General features: G+C 33.3%; 1 protein-coding gene across 1 annotated transcript in view; it reads right to left on the bottom strand.

The window, feature by feature from the left end:
• Positions 1–17,465, bottom strand: part of LOC143240057 (histone-lysine N-methyltransferase 2C-like) — a 154,217-nt gene extending 136,752 nt beyond the window's left edge. Inside the window, 1 exon segment of the mRNA XM_076481885.1 lies at positions 17,294–17,465. The gene's annotated coding sequence lies outside the window, so the exon portion shown is untranslated.
• Between the last annotated feature and the right edge of the window lie 6,513 nt (positions 17,466–23,978).

Raw genomic sequence — 23,978 nt, 5'->3', positions numbered from 1 at the left:
CATCTGTTGGCATGACTGCACATCATGGTATGCATGTATTCTGCTTTAACAAAACTCTCATGTGAAAGTTTTGGCCTAGAGGCTGTTAAACACATAACTAACCAAAGTGATGCCTGTTGTCCATGGATTAACAACAGTATAATAATATATAACACTGCTAATTTATCTCTAGCGAGACAGAAACCATTGAAATGGCAAACAAGAATTGGATTAGGTGTTATTAGTAGATTGCACTTGAAATTCAACCTTCCTTATGTGTATTAACATTTTCCTATACTGAAAATGTATTTCTGATGATACCCTCCTCTTTCATTTTAGTTTTATCCTGACAAAAGTTCTTCTTCTCTGCCCTTCTAAGCATTGGTATGAATTTTACCTCACTTGCTCCAGCCTTTATACCTCACTATACTGACCACTACATTGCAATTTTCTCCCTATGTCAATGCACCCCATATACCAGATACACATATAAGCCCCTCATTACTACTTCCTATCCACTTCTCAAGATGGTCCAATTAGCAGATCCAAAAGCAGCCACTTTGTGAGGAGGAAAGATGGGAGAGTAAAAGAGGAGATATTATTGGAAATACATTTTTGGTATAAAAAAATGTTAACTTCTGAAATACAATTATCCCTTCTCACACTTTAACTAGAATCTCCCACTGATGAGAGCAATATCCACACAGAAATCATGTAAGTAAAAAAAAAAAAAAAAAAAAGAGGTGTGCAAAAATGAGATACAGCATTTGTTCACTAGTGGGGCCCACATTACTTCTGCAACAGATAAGCTCTTCACCTGGACAACACAAAATCTAATTACTAGGCAGTAAAGAGGCAAAAGTCTAACATCATTAGAAAAACACAAATTTGTCCAGGCCCTAACCAGTCAGACCAGATCCCATTTCTCATTATTAGAATTATAGAGCTTTGGACCTAAATGTGGATCCAAGGCATAGTGGCTAGAGCATGAGGGCTGTTTTGTATTGGTCTTGTCTAGTAATGTGATATGAATGAAACCCAAACTGAAAGTTACAAAATTTGCATACCGAGCCACTGGAATTATAAAGAAAAAATGAGCAACACAAATGTGGACAAACCCTCATCCCAATCTGAAGAAACAGAGATTACATGGCCTAGGATTACAAACCAAAATTGTAACTCCCCAGTCTGAGATACAAGGCAACATATTATGCCCCCAGAATCACCAAGGAGGATGTGAAAAAATCTAAGACCAATTGATGGCATAGGAATTGATGCTTCACATATGAAATTATGAAAAGCTGAAGACTTTCATCCATGATCATCAAGATAGAGAATGACTAAAAAAAAAAAGGTCACACTTAAAAGTAATCTCTGTACTGGAATTACAAGGAGGCTCCCACAGAAATTGGTCCTGCTCCTACCACACATCTGGGAAAAACAACCAAAATTATTGGGAGGAGGTCACTCAGCTTCATCCTTCATCCTCTCCTCCTTGAAATGAATAATAAGTTAAAGCATCACTCAGGAAGAAAAAACCCACCAAAAAACCTCTGTCCACTATTCCAATGACTGGAAATTGAAAGTCATATGGACTCCCATGCTCCACTAAGAGAAATGGGAAGAATATTTGTATTGGAGAGCCCTTAGGAATAATGCTTTTGAGAGTATGCAACAGATAAACCACTTTCCCTATTTTGGAAAGCAAGTTCATCCCAATTTACTTAATACACGAATCAGAAGGGATGGGCAAAATCCCCTTAAGCTTTACTCATGATAGTCCTTAAGCAGTGGTATAAAGTCTATTTGTCTTTGTGACATAACTGTTTACCATCTCTGAAAGATAAACAAGGTAGTCTTGTAGAACAACTCATCTCAACAGAGATTATTGTTACCAGTTATCAGCTGACTGGTAGTCAGTGTGGATTTAGAATGATGCATACCTGACTACGCAACACCTAGCAGTGAATGGGATTCAAATGAAAATGAAGATTGGGTCCCTAAAAATAGAAAAGAAATAAACAGAAAATATTACTGAGATCACTTTAAAAAACTTACTTCTTCAAAATTTTATTTTGTAAAATAAAAAAATAAAATCTAAACTCAAGAATACAAATCTAAAAAAAGGAATCATCTAAAGCATTGTTGCAACTAAAGCCATTCAATACTGAAGAGAAACTTGTAGCAAGCACATAACACAGTAGTAGTAATGTAATGCCATAAAGAAAGGTGAATTGGAAGTAACAGGGAGCTTATATGAAGATTTGTGGTAAGAAGTGCATTGATGTTGGTGGAAAGTGTCACAAGATTTAACTTTCTTTGGGCAATACAGTGGGCACAGAATAGAAACTTTCATCAGCATAAAGCTAAAGTGTGAGAGGAGGCCAGCACATTTTAAAATAAACATTTAACAAGGATAGAAATGTGTTATACTGCCACTGTGCTAATTAAAAGTAATACATTTTTGACTCACTTTATAGTAGACTATTATTCCATATAAAATAGTGAATAATATTATACTTATAATAATCCTTTTCCTTCACCTCTAATAAGTGGAGTGACAAGTGCTTGAGTTTATTTTATAGTGGAGATGCACCTGAAGAATTCAAGTGTTTCACTACACGTGGTTGTATTTGAATGAAATCATAAACTTCATCTCCAAGACTAAGAGCATGCAATGTACTTCAAATTATAATGAACTGTAACTTAACTAGATGGTGTTTCATATTTTTCCGATTTACAATTAGTGTCATGATGTAACAATAATTTGACTGATAGAAATTCAGTTAACTTTCGTGAACATTTACAGAGATGCCAACCATTATGATTTGAGTGTAATCATTACAATTTTGGTGTATATATTATGACTTGTTGCATTTCCCAAATTATTTTATATTATATAGGTCTATACAATAAAGTGATAAATTGTTCCCCCAGGACTTGAAAGGGGTGAAAAGAAAACTTATAGTGAGATACAAATAAATTTTGACAATAAATAAAAGACATAATCCAAATGGCTACTTGCGATAATCATGTTTGTGCTTGAAATAATAATAAATATTTGTATCTCTGACATCTACCACTAGCGTGAATGCGATGCTTCTCCATACTGGGTACGTGGGGGAATACATAGTTACGTCATCAGCACTTGTCATCCAATCAGCACTCGCGTAGATGGGTATTTGTCATTTTCTAAGCGGCATAGAAACACCAATGCGATTGTTTGCAAGACAGAAAAAAGAGGCCTATTTCACCAAATTGTCTTGTTTCTGGCAAATCTGAAAGGACTAAAACTGTGAATCAAAAATTTAGTAAAGAGTATAGTGCAAAATACCCGGTCATTGCATCAAAGGTCAGTGACAGTCATGCATTTTGTACAGTTTGTCACATCAATTTTTCTGTGGCACATGGCGGGATAAATGATTGTTCCAGACATGCAAAGTCGGCATCTCACCAACAAAAGGCTGAGGTGAAGACAAAAACTATGCAGATAACTACATTTATGAGTAAGAATTCAGAATATGAAAAAAAATTTCAAAAGAATGTTTTTAATTTATTTATTAAATACACAAAACACAGTCATAAATGAGCAATATATAGCAGTAATAAATAATAATAGTTACAATAATAATAATATAATAATAAACAGCTTAGAGACTTTAGTCAGGCCTAGTAGCTGCAAATGATAAAGGGCTCTGTCTACAATCATTACGTTCAGTCATTTAAAATAGTTGGCATCTCTGCATTTATAGTGAGAAAGCACATAACACATTAATCAATTTTTTAGCTTCTTAAAGATTTGTACTACTATGTATGTATGTATGTATGTATGTACTTATGTATATGGACATTTTCACATATAACAGCTTAGGATTAAAAAAGCAACTTAATCCTACCCTGTTGTATCCAGAACTATCTAAATGTGGAAACTGAGAAATAAATATATACTCTAATTTGACAATAAATGATTAGTTAAATGTATTCATTTAGCAAGTTCCACTAACTTCCCACTTCAAATGTAAAATGACACAGTTTGTACTCTCTGCTACTTCTATAAAAATGCACAAGTAAACAATAACACTGCACAACAGTTTTTGCTTCTTGAACACTATTGTTCCTTATATATTTTTTGCTGATGATCATAAAAATTACATCCATATTTGCCCATCATGTACCCCTTCATCAAAATCTTCAGTTTTGTCATGTTTTTTCTATTTGTGTCCAAACATTTTTGTTTCTGTAAGAGACCTATGAAAAATGTTTTATGCAGTTTGGACATGTCCAGGCATGAAATCAGGCCAGGTTGTAAGCTGTTCTGTGGAAGTACGCAGCCTGGGCATGCCGGAGCCAGCTTGACACTGTCTCAGCAAGCTATAAAAGTGGCTTACATACACAGATGCTGCTCATTGGATTAATATAGACCTTATAGTGTGTACGTATTGTTTCAGAATATATCATTGCTTCAGTAGCACTGTAACATGTAAGTTAGATGTTATAGATGTTTTACAGGACAATTGGTGTCGGTCAATATGTCTTGTCAATGTCGTAACAGCCGTGATACATTCTGCTGTATTTGTGGCAAGTATACGCTTGTTCATCAGAGACACTCAATGACTGCTCTTGTGAAGAAAGCATATCATCTGTACTTCAGCTGTAAAATTGGTGATCAAGACCAGGAATGGGCACCTCACATTTGTTGTGCAACACATGCTATCTGTCTAAGAGCTTAGCTCAGAGGCACTCAAAAGACAATGCCATTTGCTGTCCCAATGATATGGCAAAACAGAAAGACCATGTGACAGACTGTTACTTCTGTTTGACTAATGTGTCTGGTTTCTCTGCCAAAAACAAGAAGTCAATTGAATACCTTAATCTGCCTTCAGCAATGAGACCCGTGCCACATGATGACAGTCTTCCAATTCCGAAACCACCAGAGGAATGGACTTTAGATGAACCAGATGAAGAAACCGCAATGCAGGGAACTGGCAGTGACATTGATCCAGATTTTGAACAGTGTTCCTCAGGCAATCTACATCTCATAACACAGTCAGAATTATACGATCTGGTCAGAGATTTGGGTCTGTCAAAAGCAAAAGCCGAATTGCTGGGTTCTAGACTGCAGTCTAGTAGTCTACAGTCATTCCTAGTAGTCTAGGAATGGTGTTTGCTGTTACCAGGTACAAAAATTTTTGTTTTTTGAAGCTGCCAAGATGATACAACTAAATTCTTTGCACAAGTTGACAGTCTCTGTTTCTGTGTTGACATCAAAGGATTGTTCTCTGCTTTGGGTTGTGACCATGACCTGCAAGAGTGGCATCTCTTTATTGATTCATTAATGTTAAGTTTCAAAGCTGTTCTGTTACACAATGACAATGTTCACCCTTCAATATCTGTTGGCTATGCATTTCACATAAAAGAAACCTACAAGGACACAGAAATGTTGCTGAAGCACATCCAGTACAAGTGAAATATTTGTGAAGATCTGAAAGTCATTGCTCTGTTACTGGGACTGCAGCTCAGCTGTACATAGTATTGTTGTTTCATCCATGAATGGGACAGTCGTGTCAAAGAGTCACATTATTCTAGACAGAGCTGGCCACTTTGTAAAAAGTTAGTTCCAGGACAGAAAAATGTGGTACATGTACCACTTGTCAATCCAGCAAAAATTTTTTTGCCTCCTCTTCATATAAAATTGGGACTTATGAAGAATTTTGTAAAAGCAATGAACAAAAAAGGCAAAGGTTTTTATTATTTAAGACAGGTGTTCCCAAGAATAACTGAGGCCAAGATCAAAGAGGGCATTTTTGTTGGCCCTCAGATCAGACATGTTATAAGTGATAAACAGTTCAAAGATCTGTTAGTTGGGCCCTAAAAGATTGCCTGAAAAGCCTTCAAAGATGTTGTTGACAATTTCCTTGGCAATTACAGAGCCCCACATTACATTCAGCTGGTAGACAAACTTCTCAAAGCATACAAAACAATGAAGTGCAACATGTCACTCAAGATTCATTTCCTCCACTCACACTTGGACTTCTTCACTGCAAACCTCAGTGCTGTCAGCCATGAACATGGTAAAAGGTTTCACCAGGACATTGCTACAATGGAAAAACAATATCAGGGCAACTGGAATCTGTCAATGCTTGCTGACTACTGTTGGACACTGCAAAGTGATGCACCAGACATTGAATACAAACAAAAATCAAGAGCAAAACACTTTTAATTATGTTGAACTTAATAGCATATTAGAAACATAAACACAATTAAATATGTTATTGCCAGAAAACAGTTAACTGTCTATTTCTCAGAGTTCCTACATAATGAAGCAAAACCAAAACTATATTTGTGATACACACCAGGTACCTGTCACAATCAGCAAAACCTTTTTAGGAAGCAAAACTTTTCAAAGAAATTGTTGTGCAATGTAATTTATCACTTTTTTTCTCCATCAAGTTTAATGATAACATTCATTTATATTTCCAAGTAAAAAGAAACACTATGGTTTAGTTGTGAGTCATGGTAGCAAGTAAACAAAAATGGAGAGTAAATGACCATCAAAAGATAAAGTCTCTGAATAGCTTTAATCAACTCAACAGACATCAAAATAACAAGATGAAGATTAATGTCATACTTCCACATATCTTGTACACATAAACGTGTTTGGATTTTTCAACAATTTCTGAAGCAATATGCTTCAATATTACTGTGTTAAAAAGATTGGACTTCAAACTAACTGTAGAATAGCTGTAAATCATGTGCATCATGACAGCAAAAGCCTTTAGAACACAGAACTTATGATATTGTAAGCAAAATCCACTTCAAAACAAATTATTATAATAATGTTTAGAGGCACTCTGTGCAGATAATGTATTTCCAAGATGAAAGTAATTAATTTCACTTGTGAAAAAAAAAAAGTTTTCCTACAACCAAATTCTAGTGAATCAACCAATACGTATTCATATCTATTTAAACAAGATTGATTCAGGTAAAAAACTGAACTAACGTCAAGGTTATATTCACTCGTTACACGACTGACAGTAGATTGAATTTGATGGTAAGTAAAATAATTTACTTAACATTTTTCCCTTCAACAGGTTATTCTCACAGAAATGAAAATATTTTAAGGTAACTTTGCTTAGACATATTTATTCATTATTGAAATGTATTCATGGAAGTTAATCACAGTTTCTCATCAGTCAGAAATCTCAGAAAAACTATACTTAAAACTATCCAATCCATTCAAGTATGCAAAACAATTTTCAAACCTCTAATTACATACTATTAATAAATAGGTTGTGTATCATAGATCTGAAAACAATAGGTTTAAGTTCTGTGTTTCAAACAGCATAACCTTGCTTGTGAAGTTTAATTTTTTAACTGGTTCACTATAAGCTGCAAATATTTAGAAGTCATGATACTTGAAGACAAGATTGTTGAGCATTACATAATGTTTGCATGTCCACTATTGAAGGATCTTGAACCAAATCAAAGTAATTAACAGAAGCAAAAACATAAAGGGTTACATCAGTGATAAAGAGAAAACCAACTTTTACATACAGGATGGCCTGCAAGTCCTTACCCATCCATATATCTCATGTATCCAGTGTATCTGTGTGCTATCCCTCATTCTCGCTGCATAATATTATGCGACGCCATGTTCTGCGAGACATTTTCCTCAACATAGCAGAGGTTATTGTTCCAAATGCCGTGGTAACAGCTGCCTTCAACTCATCATTAGTATTATTGAATATAACATAATAACATATGTACCACCCTGTATATATAAACGGCTACAGAAATAAAGTACTAATACAGTGATCAACAGCTGTATTGTTAATACTGAGATAAAAATAAATCACAGTCATGTTCTAAGTACTACAATCATTGTAATTTTACTGTATGTAGAATAAATGGGAGTTTAAAATACTTGATTAAAAAATACGAGCTATTACTAAAAGAACTCAAAACTAACTCTGTAACTCATCATAAATATATTTGCCATCCGACTAATGTTTTAATGGTTCTTTCAAATAATAATAATACTCATTTAAGTCACTTTGTGCTTTCCGTCATTAAGAAACATTTTCTTTTAATACTTTAGTCAATTCCATGATCCACTAATTAAAATCTGGTTTCACATCATATCAAAGAACTGAAATTCAAAAAGCAGACACAATCAAGAAAACTCAACAGTACCTAAGGTAAGAAATATTGTCAAAAGAAACCTACGCTGAATCATCACTTTAAATACTAATCTTCAAAAAATCACAGGATTTGTTGCATACATTCCAAAACAGTGCTATCAACAGGAATCAAATGAAAAAACATTTAGTACTAATATTTTCTATCCATGTGAGAAGTTAATTTTTTTCATGTGCACTACTAGTTTTTTGTGGGGGTGGGGGTATTTTTACAACATAGACTCTATTGGATGTGAGACTGCTTTGCAATGCTACCAACTGGTAATTTGGACTTTAGGCCTATCGAGTGCCAGGGTAATCAATTTCACCAGTTAATTTAATCACTGAACTCTATTTTAATAAAATTTTCAAAATGTCTAAAATACTCATACAATTTAAACTAAAATGAACCACATGGAAAGTTCTATCTTCTTTTCTCATAAAAAGTATGATAAAAACATTCTGTACTGTTTCATAATATTATTATTCACTTGTTTTTGCACTTAAAGACTACAAAACAAAATGAAATCAAATTTAATGTTATAAGAATTAATGCTGACTTCTGTTTACTATAATAATCTTCACTAACTATCATTCCCAAAACAAAACTCATTCTTATAAACAAGCCATTTTTAAGCAATCATTTATCAAAAGTAAACTACCTCCACAAATCTAAATTACAAACCAACACAGTAACAAATATGGTTAATTTATTATACTGTTTGTTTGTTTTTTTAAACTTGTAACAATTAAAAAACATTATTTCATCAATTAAGTATAAGTACCCTGGTGGTTGTTAACAATATTTTTGACTGTAGTCCCAATAATATCTCCCTAGAAGAATTAACCATTTCAGGAGATTTATGTTAGTTATAAATCTATATATGAAGCTAACAATTCAAGATAACCCTTACAATAAGTATAAATATCAAAGAAACTAAAACAATACAGTAACTGAACCAAATCTAGGTGGTGTGTGTGGGTACATATATATATTCTTATCAAATTCAATTATCTCATCAGTATGACTACAAAGGCCTAATAAACACTCTCCCCCTCCTACCCTTTAACAATCTCAACTGAAATGCTAGATTTCCATCTTAGTTCTTTAAAGAACTTGAAAACAGATGCTATTTATTTTTGACCTACTACCAGATGTGGGACTGCAACAGTCAACATTCTTCTTCTGTAAAATTAACTGTAATTGTGTTATAATTAACTATTTCACATATTAAATGTTAATAGACAAGTAACCTATATACACTATTTATAAATCTTTTGTGTTTTGCTTATTTTTTCAGTTATTTTAGTTAGATATAACAGTTGTTAACTATGTCACAAAAACATTTTAAATGCTCAATTTAGGTACAAACTGGTGTATTTAGGCTTCAAGAACTTGTTTGAAGAAAGTATACAATATCCCACAACTAATAGTCACTCTATACTCTAGAAAACATATTTTGGTATTCAGAGTTAAAATTTAAATGCCAAATGCTGGTAAAGAGTTGGAATCCAATAAGTTTTACATCTGTGTTAATCATGGAGAAGTTAATTTATATAAATCTGTAAAAAAAAACAAAAAAACAAGCAGTTTATGTGATTTCTGTCCGATTATTACCTGGAATGAGTAACCATTAGGTATAGTGACTTCACAACTGCACTCAGAAGCCAGATGGTATGACACTAGCTGAACTGTTCCCCATGCTAACTGCCTTAGCAACCACCCAAAAACAAGTTAAGATAGCAGTCTCAATATCCCCATGTCTCAATATACCATGAAGCTACAATGGGGATCACAAGACTGGCATGGCACCAGCAAGTGAAGGGGTTTGTTTATACCCATTAGAGTAACTGTCCTTACTTAGAATCTTGCCATGTAACTTATTTTATTTAATACTTGTATTCTGAATATACTAACACTTGACAATGAGAATTTGAAAATCGTTCTTCTGAAATGCATACTAGCAATTTGTTTCTAATCCCTTCTAAGTTTTACTAGCAAATTTGCAACACTAGCCAGCAGTTTACTAATTTTCTAATACTACATCCTTAAGGAAATTCAACCTCCTGAGGTCACAAAAGCACATATAACTAGTTTTTCTTAAAATAGATAAAATCAGACAGAAGACATGTTAAAACTAGTTACTCTAATTTGGTTGTTTTTTGCAGAAAACTCAAATAAAATACTGAGACAAGAAACAATATAATTTGCGACAATTATGTTGTTTCTTGTCTCAGTATTTTATTTGAGTTTTCTGTCAGGGATCTCGTCCAGACGAGATCATTCTTATTGATTAAATATCAGATCTAAAAGCAATTTGCATAAAGCTCATCACAATAGGCAGATTAGAACCTTAAAATGCTCCAGGGGCTAGGCATTTCCCCCTACAAAATATGCATCTAAACATAGGTTCTTGTTGCAAAGCAACCATTAGATTTGTACGATTAATAACTTAATCACAAATTTGCATTTAAATATGATCTTAAAAACATAAATCAGCATTAATATTTATTTTTCCACATTCTATTTTTAGCATAATTTCATCTGGTCAACAGCCAGGATAATAATTATTTTGTTTAACTTTAATTTTAACCAGTGCTACATTCAACATACCACATAACTCTTTAAAATCCATATTTAGGTGAATTCTTTTAATATTTACTTTTAAATTAAGAAATTAACTGATATATAATATTAAAGTTTGAATTATAATTTATGATTTCATTCCAAACTTATTAATATCAATTTGTAAAATAGTAATTGAATAAAATTTTGAATGCAAGTCAACACTTGATGATATGGCCTTTGACCCATGACCCACCATAAAAATGTCCTTGGGCCATAACATAGTACCTGTCGCAAACTTTCATAAGCCTTCAGCAAAATGTTTTTTTTCATTTACATAGTAAGTTAACTCTTGTGAACTGCAACGAAGTATAGATTTTAAAACAAATAATACATAATTACCCCTTTTGCATTGTTCAGATGGTATGCTGAATGCAGCACTGTTTAAAATTAGATGTTTATGATATCAAAATGCTAAGTTTATAGTTTTCTACAAATTAGGAATTCAACTTACTGACATTATCAATCTATAATATAAAACTAGTACCTCATATCTTTATTTTGCTGAGACACAGCTTATGTACTCAATCAAACCCAAGTGGGCCCATTGACCTCTTTCCATTTTTGGAAATGGTCCTTTATATACACTTACTTCAACTTGTGACACGTGAATAACCAATCAACAGTTTAATATGTTCCCCTACTGGTTTTCTCAACCATTTTAATCAGTGAAAAGGCTACCATGTTCTTTTGAACCAAGATTTCAAGGAGGTAGATTGTATCTTTAGTCTAACCAAAGTTTCATACATTTTTTTTAGATCTAAGTACAGCTTAGTTATTAAGTTTAATAAATTATAGTGGAATTCTATGGTATCAGCATAGTTATTTATGTTTTTTAGTTATTCAGCTGTACATATAAAACCTAACAAAAACAACTGCTTTAATATCCTCCACATGTAAAATTTTAAAAGGCTTAGCAACCAATGTCCAGCAACAACCAAGTCCAGAGATCATGGCTAGAAAAGATAATTATTTGTTTTACTTCTTTATTTATTGTTCTATATTTTAAGAAAAATAAGTTTCATAACTTATTTCTAAATAGTAATAATCTCTATACACTGTATAATAATTTAAATGTTACTGTATATTACAAAATACTAGTCCACCAAAACAGTCAAGACAGGGCAGACTAAAGGTCAGTTTTATATTATTGGATATAGTAACATGTACATATGCACTGCATCAATGCAAGTTATGTAATGTTAAATAGGCATGACTGGAAGGCCAATACAATAAAAAATAATAAATATACAGCATTACGAGACTTAAGTTACTTACTCTGAACATTTTCATTTTTTTGCTATAACATGTAGTCATTCTAGTACACAAAAAACATAATTTATATTTAGTTCTTAATTATTTTTTATGATGATTATCAGGTCAGTCAGTTGACAGACCCCACATAATTAGAGTATAGAAAATAACAAAATATAAAGTCTCACTGAAAACAAATGTTTGAAATGGATACAAGAAGTTTTACAGATTACATAAATAATATATGAAATTTTAAGGGTAAAGAATAGTTTTTTAAACATAATATGAAATCATTCTGCACTTGGACCGGTAACCAAACAGACATTATTTTCACACAAAAAATCTTTAGTAAAAATATTTCAATAAAAAATTTGATTTTTTTTGTACGAAAAATAGTAATATTTGCTAAAAGTCTGCCAAATTTTGTGAAAATACACATACTATTCCAAAAGTTACAGTGTAAGTTCCCAAAGTGTGCAAATGTGTATATGTGTGTATTATACTGAGAGCTTGTTGCAAGAGTTAATAAAAATAATGAAAAAAACTTTGCAAAAATTAAATATGATGTAGAAATGACAATGCCAAAAAATATAGATGAATACACAAAACCACACGTCTTTTTAGATAAGTAGCTAGTAAATACTAAGTCAATCTTACAGTCTCATGGTTATTATCCACCACAAGATTGTACAGCATTATTCAGTTTAAATGTCTTTATTCAAACCTGGGTTTCTGCATACAATAGGAATTCAACACTTAGTTATAGATAAAAGTTATTCTCAAAAAGATTTAGCTACTTATGAAGTGATTTGTGTATGGTTTTTGCACATTCATTTCTAACTTGTACTTTTTAACATTGCCATCCATCCATCTTGATTTAATTTTTGCAAAAACAATTTATTAGTGGTTTCTCTTCTTTGTTTTTTAAAACAATTTTACTGAAGTAGATTGTTAACATTTGGTTTATCTGTAGAATTCAATGGTAACATATTGTTAATATCATGTCAATTTCCTCATTACACTTCCTTAGATATTATACATTACAATTGACTTCTTGGAACTTAATGGTGAGGAACCTACAGTGAGGAAGGTACATATAGCTGTTTCACCCCTATATTCATGTTTCCATTATTTTTTGTCACTTTCACCCCTACCTCACTTTACATTTACGAAAATGTTTTTTTTTTACTTGTTTTATGATATTTTTCCCCTGGCAAAAAGTTAGTGTATTCTATGAAGACACTAACTGCATAGTGTGCAAAGCACTGAATGCTCTACATGTCACAGTTGTTTAATGTTCATCTGTTATTGGCTAGTAACTCCTGTTTCTCCCTGGAGTTAATATTTCTAAAGGTGAATCATGTTCCTGCACAAAAGCCAACTTCAAGTAGTAGTTATAAATGTCATTTACACTAGAATTATGGTTCTTTTTATCTTTTAGATTAAACTAAAAATTACTGTGCTTAGTAATAGCCTGTTCCCAACTGCTCTGAAAATACTTTTGTCATACTACAGCCATTGTGAAAATTTCACACATTTTGTTGAATGTGGGAAAAAAAAAGACAAACACTTCAGTTCTTCAGCTAGTTCTCAGTTCTATGATAATGGGAGTCTCACAAGCTATGAATTACTCAATAATAGCAATGTTCAAATGAGACTACAACTCAACTCCAGTGTTTATTTGTATCCTTCACAAAGCAACACTGAATGTTGCAGACATGTTTTCTCAGCCTATCCTTATATACTAAGCATTACTGTGCTTAGTGATATACTGTTAAAAGACAGAAAAGCAAAATACAGCATTAAAATAATCTATAATAATTGGAAAGGTAAACAACCTGAAATTATGAATGTAACCAAAAGATATTTAAGATTATTCGGAAAGAGAGTTAAGTGGCGCAAACATATTTTTATTTCCTTAATTTTAAACGGTTCACTACACTTAGGTTGATGATAACAGCTACAGCTAGTAAAATGACAGAGAAAACAAACTGAAATACAAACAGTTACCTTATAATAAACCTTTGATATTCTTTTAGGAGGTTCTAGAGATTATGCAAATAAAATTCAAAAATTAAGATAAAATCTATTTTTTACACTTGTCATGAAAATCATCTTACACTTGAATTATTCAACCTAAATACAAACAACTGAAATAAATAATAAATAAAATCAAAATTACATATTCTATTTTTCTGAAACTATATTTCTTTAAAAAATTCCTGTCCAATTTCAAACACTTTAATCCACTAGTTTTATTTTTGGAAGGAAATGTGACAAGAGTTAAGCACGACCTTGTGAAGTAAGGAGCCAGTAAGAAAATATCAATCCTTTGCTTGCTTTGTACTATAAACATTTTACTTCCTCATAAGTTTGATTTTGCTGCTTGTTTGCTTTGTTTTGAATTTTGTGCAAAGTTACTCGAGGGCTATCTGTGCTACCCATCCCTAATTTAGCAGTGTAAGACGAGGAAAGGAAGCTAGTCATCACCATCCACTGACAACTCTTGGGCTACTCTTTTACCAATGAATAGTTGGATTGACCATAACATTACAATGCTCCCACAGGTGAAAGGGGAAGCATGTTTGGTGTGATGGGAATTCAAACCCTCAAGCATCAGATCATGAGTCAAGCGCCTTAACCACCTGGCCATGGCGGGCCCCCTTTGCTGTTTGTAATGAAGTATTTTCTTTTTGATGCAAATATTAACTGCTTAGATATCATCTAAGTTGATATATAAATAGGTAATTCATGCACATTTAGATACATACACAAAACACACACACTCAACTCATACATATACATGAACTCTGATGCAAAATGCTGAACATGTATATACAATTTAGATATTTTGAAAGCATACAACCATTATTGCTTACCTTCAATTTCACAAAATATTTCATTTTTGGAAGAAATGCTTTATATCTACAAGCCTCTTTACTTCAAATGCTGCCAATCCATCAAAATAATGCAACTGGCAGCTCAGTTCTGTTGTGAATAGCCTTCCAGTGGCATGTCTGCAGACTTACAATGCTAAAATCCAGGTTTCAATACCCATGGTGGGCAGAGCACAGATAGCCCATTGTGTTGCTTTGTGCTTAACTCAAAAAACATTGTTGTGAATAGCATATACTGTATTTCACATTTAAGTTCTTCACATATATTTTTCCATGTATTTCAAACACAAGCTAGCATTTTACATTTTAGTATGAAGAATATTCCAAGCATTAAATCATACATATCATGGTGTACATCAGTCATGCCAGATGATAAAATGGTGTTTATGAGAGAAGAGAGAACGATAATTTAATATTTTTGCAATTTTTTATCTTATGTATTCCTAAAGTTGGCAGTCAAACTTTATTGAAGTCCTACCACAGACAAAACCAATGTAAAATTACTGTCACATTAAATAAATTTATTACTGTGTATTTGGGCGAGTATTTGTGAATAAGAGATATGCATCACATTTTGGTTTGAGACACACATTTTTAAGTGTTTACATGTATATTTTATACTTTCCCACATCAGCATCTTCAAGAACTTGCATGCCTCTCAAGAAATCAACCAATTTTTTTCAGCAACAGAATTAATTTTGTAGAAAGATAACCTGTCACACAAGGCAAACTCAAAGAGAAGGACTTGTTCTCCATCAAACAAATACTGCTGTGAAAACCCCAATTTCTTCGTGCTATATTCTGAAGATAATAGTATGTGAGGATGCAAGTTCAACTTGTGTAAAATACAGGTTGCCAACGGCAGCAGTGCAGCCAGGACTTCATAGAAGTTTAAAAGAGGAAAGTAAAGGATAGGTTTACTGTTATACTTTCCAAAATTAAATGACTTCTAATTCAATACAGAAATGTTCCTAAAGAAAGGAAAAAGATAATGGACAAGATTAAACTAGGTTAGAAAAGACAAAGAAAGTCAAGAAAAAAGGATATAATTAAAGATTTTAAATTTGCAATCAGGCTAGAAGATTTAGTTAAAAAAGAAATATGAAATCCAAATGGACTAATGAAAAATAAAGTTAAAACGAGCAGCATTACTTTTTTAAATGTTAAAGGTAAGCCAAATGTTAAAATGGGACTTTTATGGGATGTTGATAGCAAAGTTTTTACTAATGACTACAAGAAGGCCAAGCTATTAAATGTTATCTTCTTAGGAAAGGCTTTAGCAATATTCTTGATCATATGCATTCTATGGGAAACATAAAATTGACCTAAATTATTTAAATATTATTCCCTCCAAGATAAGCTGACAGATGTGAAAAGTAAAAAAAAAAAAGAAAAAAAAAGTCAGAATCAGACAAGTTTGACCAAAAATTTTAAAGGAGTTAAAAGATATACAAGTCTCTCACATTTTTGGATAGTCACTAAAAAGTGGGCAGGTGAATGAAAAATATGTCTCCAACACTTCAAATAATGAATTTATTTATTAAAAAAATAGCTACTATATGAGTATAGTTAGTCCCTAAAATTTCTAGTTTTGAGACAATTCAAAAAATTGGTTGGATGAGCTTTTCAAATAAGTGTTGCTTCTTAAAAATGTAACAATGAAAGCTTGCTACTTCTCTTATTTTACTAAAATAGGCTAAGATAATATAATAAAAGTAGTCAGACTATTATATTAAGTTTATGAGTACTAAAAATCATACTTTTACCAAACAGTTAAGATGGTAATTCAGTTATATATAATACACTATTTACATTATAAAAATGTCCCGATTTTCGAACTAAAAACATGTTCACAATAAAACGTCTATAAATTAATTTACTAACATTTTACTGTCCCAACATTCACAGTCATTGTTAGTGTTACCGAGTGCTACATTATGTTACACCCTTTGTTAACCTGAAGATGACCTAAGGTCGAAAAGCTGTTCCGTACATTTTAGCTAGTTTTAATACCCACACAAGCAGTCTTTAGAATACAGATATTCCACCCTATTATTGCTATTCTAATAACTGTTAATTTAAAGTATATTTAAAGGTAAAAAAGAAATATATGTAGCCTGATATATATATATATATTTTAACACTTAAAACTAGAAGTTAATTTAGTCATCATTAATTAGGGCTATTGCATGTTTTATAAAGTATTGTTAAATTCATTCAGTCATAACGAAGATAAGAATGACAATGCTACGGTACCTAAGACCACCTTCACCGAGTCTCCAGTCTATTTGAAGACAAGATGAAGTTAGAAATAGCATGTTAAAAAATACTAACACATTTCGCCGATAAGGTTTACTTACTTGATCTGATGTCTGGCATTGTATAACACATTCCTAACAAATAAAAAAGTCACTATTTTAAAAGAGAAATGCACAGTAATGCAAATAAATATTTTCAACTTAATTCACTAAATGGACAATCAATTATCACCAAATAAACTATCATTACAACCATCATTTACATCTTCCTAAAGTTTACTTACCGTAAACTTCGGAAGCCGAGACGTGATCGATGTTACCATCCCACTTTTCTTCTGTATACAACCGCGTTAGGAAACAACAATATAGTTTCGATATTTAAGCAAATCAGTAATCTGTACAGAACATTAAATATACGCAGGTGTATTGAAAATAAACAAATATTATTTTAGTAATTTTCAGTCTTTACGTTATACAGCTGTTTTTAAATAAAACTTTAAGATGTTTAACGAGCGGATATATACATTCTTTTGGTTCACTTCCAAACTGGAGTTGTTATAAGTTCGGCCACATATTTCGCTAGGTATAAATTGTAGTTAAAACATTAATCATATTCTTCAATAAAAAGTTTCAAACAAGAGCTTCAGTTTTTTTAAATATTTTAATTAAAAGATTATCTTTTAACAATATTGATTACTGTTCGTTTACAAAAGAAACTAGCTAAATCTATCCACAAAATACAAGCTACGATTTTTGGTCGAAAATTTCACCAATTTTGTACCTAACCGTTGTTTCTCTCGTTGTTGTTTGATCAAGAGACTGCCCTAAATCTAACAGCGCCAGCCATCCCTAATTTAAAATTGATAGACCAGAGGAAATGCAGCTAGTCAACACCAGCTACCGTAAACTCTGATTTACTCTTTATTCCTTTACCATTAAATAATGGGATTGATTACCCATTATAACTTCCCTCATCTGAAAAGGCAAACATATTCAGTGATGGTTTGTTTGTTTGTTTTTGAATTTCGCACAAAGCTACTCTAGGGCTATCTGTGCTAGCCGTCCCTAATTTAGCAGTGTAAGACTAAAGGGAAAGCAGCTAGTCATCACCACCCACCGCCAACTCTTGGGTTACTCTTTTACCAACGAATAGTGGGATTGACCGTACATTATATACCCCCCATGGCTGAAAAGGCGAGCATGTTTGGCGCGACCGGGATGCGAACCCGCGACCCTCAGATTACGAGTCGCATGCCTTAACACGCTTGGCCATGCCGGGCCTTTCAGTGATGGGATTCGAACCCAAAATTTACAGTGTATGAACAAAGCACACTAATCACCAGACTATGCCAAGACTCTCTCTAGTTTCTTTAAATAATTCATGCTCAAAAACTATGCTGCTTAATACTTTTATTTCTTAAAGTCAATAAAAACTTGAGTTCTAACTGTAAATTTTTACAGTTTCTTTCTGTTTGTATCGTATATTTTAATAAAAGTAAGGAGATAAAGGTGTGTAAAATATAATGATATAACATATAACATTTTGGGACAGCATGGAAACAATTGGTGTTCCTCAACTGTTCCATCTTCTAAACTAAACTAAAATAATTATAAAAATTCTTAAAGCCAGTCCTCATCATTCATATACTTATCAGGCTTTTTCTTACATTAATTTAAATGTACTGCCTCTAAAACATCTGAAGGCAAACCCTTCCAAAGACCAATCATTCTGTTAAAAAAAAAAACTGAAGATGACTCTTACCCTGCCAAAATTTATATTTGTGCCTCCTTGTCCTGCTGTTCTTCTGTTAAACATTCAAAAGGATGATGCATCAACAATATAAATTCCTTTTATAATTTTAAACACGACAATAAGATCTCTTCTAATTCTTCTTTTTTCAAGAGTAAACAATTTGAGAGATTTCAAAGTCTCCTCGTATGACAATCCATCCATTCCAAGCACCACTCTATTAACCCATATTTGAACACTTTCCAGCAATTCAATGTCCTTCCTAAAATAAAGAGTCCAAGACTGAACACAATACGCCAAACGTGGCGGCCCAGCATGGCCAGGTGGATAAGGCACTCGACTTGTAATTCGAGATGGGGTTCAAATCCCCATACCACCAAACATTCTTGCCCTTTCAGCCGTGAGAGCGTTATAATGTGACGGTCAATCCCTCCATTCGTTGGTAAAAAGTAGTCCAAGAGTTGGTGGTGGGTGGTGATGAGTAGCTGCCTTCCCTCTAGTCTTACACTGATAAATTTGCACAAATTAAAAAAAAAAACAAAAAGCACCAAATGTGGTCCAACCAGTAACGTGTACAATGAAATTATATAACCTCTTTAGACTTGTATTCTATATTTCTGTAGATACAACCTACATTCGTATTTCTCCTATCTCAAACAGCAGCACACTGCTTGGATGGCTTCAGAGAATGATCGACTATTACACCAATATCATTTTCATTCATAATACAGTTAAGATTATTGTCATCTAAGTTATAGTTATAATTCAAACTATAATAGCATATATGCATGATATTGCATTTATTACAACTAAAATCCATCTGCTATTTACTTGCCCAACTCACTAAATTATCTAAATCATTTTGTAAATCAGCAGCATCCTATTCAGAGCCAGCTACACCCAAATCCTCAACGTCATCTGTAAATTTAAATAATTCATTGACTATTCCTTAATGTGTCATTGATGTAAATCAAAGAGATGAAAGATTCCAAAACGGAGGCCTGACACATCCCACTCATGACTTTAATCCAGTCCAACTGAACTCCATCTGTATAAACTTTCTGCTTTCTCCCACCCAGCCACTCTTCTATCCAATTCGCCAACCCATTCCCCACACCCCTAGAGAAAATGTTTTTACAAATCTTTTATGTGGTATCATGTAAATGCTCTCTGAAAATCCAGATATAATAGATTACACCCCCACCCTCGTCCACGCAAGAAGTCAAAGAATATCAAAAGATTTGTAAGGCAAGATTTTCTTTTAGTGAAACTATATGACTATCCAATGAAATTCTATACTTTGTTAAACGACTTTGCAAAGCATCTTTGAACACACTTTCCAAAACTTTTTCTACTACTGATGGAAGACTAACGGGTCTATAATTACTGGGACGATTTCTATCATCTCTCTTGAAAAGCCCAAGAATTGGCGGTGGATGGTGATGACTAGTTGCCTTCCCTCTAGTCTTACACTGCTAAATTGGGGGCGGCTAGCGCAGATAACCCTCGTGTAGCTTTGTGCGAAATTAAAAACAAACAAACAAACCTTTGAAAAGAGGGGTTACATTAGCCAACTTCCGATTCTTCAATACCTGCCTACTATTAAAAGACTGATAAAAATGGTAATAAGCACTCAGATATTTAATCCTTAAGTGCCTCCAAAACCCTTGAAGAAATATTATATGGGCCCCTGAGTCTTACCGTTTTCTAAATTTCTCACTTTCTTCTGAACCAGCTCAGAATTAAAGCAGCCATCTTGTTTGATATCGTTTCTATTTGTTAACTGTTCAAAATGTAGAATACCATTTAAATCTTCAAAACAAATCTAATAATCATTACACCACTGAATTCTGTGATGATGTTTAATGGGACCCTACGCAACATATAAATTCAGTACCCTCAGTCCAGCCCATTAGGTCATTACGTTAATCAATTGAGCAATCAGTGATCCCCTTCCAGTTAAAGCCCTATGCATTAGAGCACTGGTACAACGGTAAGTCTACGGATTTACAATGCTAAAATTAAGGTTTCGATTCTCCTCGGCGGACTCAGCAGATAGCCCGATATGACTTTGCTATAAGAAAACACACACACACGTATTCTGTGTCAATTAGTCACTTGTGTTCTTGTTTTAATTTACTGCTCGGTTCAATTCATTCTTTGCATAACATTCCTTAACCTGCCTTACTGATACAAGTTTCAGATTATTTCTAGAAAACGTGTTTGCTAGAGTAGTTCGGGGCAAACTGGGCAACATCAACGTGTTATTGCAGTTGCTGTAGAGCTTTTACAACTTTAATTTACACTTCAAAAATTATTTCTAGATAACCAGATAGACTTATAGTAATACGTATAAAGTAGTATAACAATGTATAATAAATTACATGTGTAATCTGCAAGTGTACATTATTATAGCTGAATAAGTATAAGTGCTTGTACATAGTTAACACTTTCATTAAATTATGGTGAAATCATCACAAGCTTCTTCCACAGATCACCTATTGTTTTTTTAAAGTTTACTGGGGCCATGCTCCTAGACATACCCACCCACCAGTAATAACATGCTTTGCACGTTATTTTGAGTTGCCTGACCAATAAAAAAAAAAAAGATGTTCTCCACCTCTGGAATCTGAATAACGCTAGAAAAGAAAAAATAGTACTATTATCAAAATGTGTTATTGAGAAGTTCATTTTGAGAATGTTGTTTAACTTTATGTAATCTGTGAAACTCAGTAAACAAGAACGTGGAAAGACGCATTTGGTGACGAGATCTATGAATGCAATAAGGACTATAGTTATCACTCTTATAGACGTAGAGCTTTTACTGGCAGTGGTGAAAGTAACATTTTGAATTTTCTATCGGTCCTTGGAATTTTTAGGTTGACGGGCGTTTCATCAAGGCTTCTATGGTACTGTGTCACAACTGTGTCATCACTCTCATAGACGTAGAGCTTTTACTGGTAGTGGTGAAAGTAACATTTTGAATTTTCTATCGGTCCTTGGAATTTTGAGGTTGACGGGCGTTTCATCAAGGCTTCTATGGTACTGTGTCACAACGATCTGCAATGGGAACTTTTCATGCACAACAGGCAACAGGCAAGGTTCATGATAGCTTTGAACAGCTTCGAAGGCATAAGATTTTCTGAAACACTCAACGGGAGAACAAGACACACATTAAGGAGTTCAGACATCATGAATTAATGGTTCAAATCAGCAATGGCTGGAGAGAGTGGGGAGATGCGCATGCTGGACAACGTAAAGTGATCTTTATTCCAAAGTAGAGACGGAGACATCTTGGAAGAAGCCTTTCAGGACATTGAGGTATAGTAACAAAACCCAGAGATTGTGTCTCGCAGTAAAAGACACAATGAGATGTGATTATAAAGTTTAGCTCCACACATTGCATCATCACGGAAGAAATTATTTTGTATATTGCCATAAATTGAGTCATTCCATTGAATATTTTATGCAAAGATACCTCATTCATAAGGCTTTTACGACTTACGAATTTTCAAAAAAAGACAAGAGTTGAAACAAGCAAATCTTTCAATGTTCAATGGGATGACAAAATAGGCTAGGATATTTTTCTTAACTGTTTCACATAAGTTGTTGCTTGGAGTAAATGGATTTAAGGACAGGTGTTGCAATATTTGATACTGAACATAAGCGGTTCCACACTCAATGCTTCATAGCATTTGCATGAAGAACAACTCGATGAGGTCCCGGCATAACCAAGAGTTAGGGCACTCGCCTCGTAATCCGAGGGCCGCGGGTTCGAATTCTCGTCACACCAAACATGCTCGTCGTTTCAGCCGTAGGGGCGTTATAACATTACGGTAGCCCAAGGGTTGGCAGTGGTTGATGATGACTAGCTGCATTTCCCCTAGTCTTACACTGCTAAATTAGGGACGGTTAGCGCAGATAGCCCTCGTGTAGCTTTGCGCAAAATTCAAAAACAAACAAACAAAGAACTAGACGAGCGGAAACTTAAACAGCAACAGTATCTGTATTGTCGATCGCCCTAACCATCTGGCCATGTCACACACACACACATACAGAGGTGATCTAAAAGTGACTTTACATCGAAAATGTTATTAATTTATTATATCTTTTATAAGATAACAGAAACATCTATAAAACAATATGTTTTTAGAACGAGCTCGGCGAGATCTGTTAAAATATTACCTCAAATCTTAATTTTAACATTGATTTTTGTAAATACCTAAACATTTCATAATTTTAGTTACACTTAAAGTGTTGTGTACTTGCTGTAGTTTCTTAGATCTAAGGTGACAAATTCAGGTATTTACGAAAGTCAGTGTTAAAAGTAAAATTTTATATCATATTTGAATAGATCTCGTCGAGGGCGATCTAAAGACATAGTTTTATACATTTTTATATTATCTAATAAAAGACATAAGAAATCAACAACATTTTCAAGCGGGCCCATTTTTTTTCCCACCCCTTGTATATATACTGTTTATACGACAATAAATAAATATGCAGTTATATATATATATATATATATTGTTCAAGGAATGAATTATTTATTTACAAACTGGGATACCCATCCTTTGTCCGAGTTATAAATTAAAAAATATATGTGTGTGTGGTTGATATGATAAATAACTAAAAAATTCTAGCCTTCACACTATTTATTTCGATTCCCCTCGGTGGACTCTGCAGAGAGCCCTATGGGGTTTTTCTGTAAGAAAAAAACACACACACAAACATATTTATTTATAACGTAATATATTATCACAGTAATCATTATTATCTCACCAAATATTTTGTATAAGCTTTAAGAACTCAATACGTATATGCTTAAAACATGATATACACAGTGCGATGGTGAGGGTGACATTGTAGGAAGAGGTAGCGGCCAAATAGTGATGATATGGATGCTCCTGTCACCCGCTTTCAAGAACCAGCTCTTGATGTCCTTTCAAAGTGTCTCACGTGATTAATTAATTAATAGTCATTGGTCGCAGAAGTGTCTTAGGGGCCGAAGTTGAAAGATCACGGGTTTAAGTAGGA

The sequence above is a fragment of the Tachypleus tridentatus genome, chromosome 13 (genome assembly GCF_004210375.1).
Source record: "Tachypleus tridentatus isolate NWPU-2018 chromosome 13, ASM421037v1, whole genome shotgun sequence".
NCBI lineage: Eukaryota > Metazoa > Arthropoda > Merostomata > Xiphosura > Limulidae > Tachypleus > Tachypleus tridentatus.
The sequence above is the reverse complement of the archived record's forward strand: the minus strand, read 5'-3'. Positions and strand labels throughout refer to the sequence as shown.